The sequence below is a fragment of the Microtus ochrogaster genome, chromosome 10 (assembly GCF_000317375.1).
Source record: "Microtus ochrogaster isolate Prairie Vole_2 chromosome 10, MicOch1.0, whole genome shotgun sequence".
NCBI lineage: Eukaryota > Metazoa > Chordata > Mammalia > Rodentia > Cricetidae > Microtus > Microtus ochrogaster.
This window is the reverse complement of record NC_022016.1, coordinates 55,955,434-55,956,958: the sequence shown is the minus strand read 5'-3', so window position 1 is coordinate 55,956,958 and position 1,525 is coordinate 55,955,434.

The window sequence follows — 1,525 nt, the reverse complement described above, 5'->3', positions numbered from 1 at the left end:
CAACATTAAACAGCGAGAGCAGCAAAATGAACCCATGGTGGGTTCTTCTGGAAGGAATTCCCAGAAAGAAAACACAGTGCTCATAAAATGTGAAGCCAGAATATTTTGCGAGTTTCAGTGGTCGGCCAACAGGGCTAACTAGTCTGGCAAGCTCAAGCACACAGACTGTAGGGTTAGAGGAGCTATTGGAGGCATGGAGCTGGCAGCTGAAGAGCTAAGGTTTTATCCTACAGTTGGGAAGCAGAAGATTTGGATTCGGTAAGAGTGGCATCATGAAAGTAATGCTTGAGAAGATCCCCAACAGTAGGGTGGAGACTGGAGTTTGGTAGGGAGAAAATGGACGAGCAGCCAGCAAGTTATTTAACCCGTGTGACTGGGACAGGACAAGGAATTTGAGTGACATGTTGAAAGTGAGAGGCCAGTCCAGTCAGTAATGAGCAAGACTGTGATTGGATAGGAAAGACCAAGATAAAATGGCATCAATATCGTCTTGACCCTGGGCGGAGAGTTAGCTAAAACAAGATAGACCACACAGAAAACTGGTTTGGGGGGAAAGAAAAGGTAAGTGTTGATGTATCTCAAAGCAGTACTCAATCTTCTCAGGGGACAAGCCCTGTGCTTGGGAGCAGGAGGTGACCGGTGTTCCAAAGAGAGAGGTCGGAGAGTCTAATATGGAAAATGTACTAATGGAAGCCATGGGGTTAGCTGAGTTCACCCGAGGTAACAACGTAAAAATACCAATACAGAGATCTGAAGATGAAGCCCAGAGATTGCCTCCTGTAGGGAGCTGGGGAGCGGGGTGGAGTCTGCATGGCAGAGAGCAAGTAGTATCTGAGAAGCAAAAGCACTGTTCAACTTACTTATGCAATGCAGGCATCCTGCCCATAATCACGAGTGGTGTCTCAGATGGACACATGGCCAGACAGACATGCTGTTGGCCATGGGTATTAGTATCACACAAGTCAAGTGAAGAAAAAGTCCGAGATGGAGAAATTAGCCCGCAACGTGAAACTGTAGAGAGGTTATGAGGAATGTGCATTTGATAATAAACAGGAGGTCAGTTAAGCTTTGTAAATGGTAACATCAGTTTAACTGGGGGATGGAGCCTAAGAACACTGAGGAGCTGGGTGAAAAGGGGTGCTTAGTACAAGGCACGGGCTACAAATGGCAGCAGTGCATAGGTTATCCTTATGTGTTTGCCACCGAAGAAAAGAAAGCCATTGGAGTCTAACAAAACACTTTGCCTTCCCTGTCTGCCTCATAAATTTGTCCTAAAATGTTATGTTTCTTTTATACCTTTTAGTGGCAGTTTATTTCTCTGTGTGTCCATGCATGTGGGCCTCTGTGTGTGTGTGTGTGTGTGTGTGCATGTGTGTGTGTGCGCGCGTATGCATGTTTGTATGTGGGCCTCTGTGTGTGTGTGCATGTGTGTGTGTGTGTGCGTGTGTGTGTGTATGTGCGTGCGTGCGTGTGTGTGTGCGTGCGCGCCTATGTGTGTTTGCATGTGGGCCTGTGTGTGTGTGTG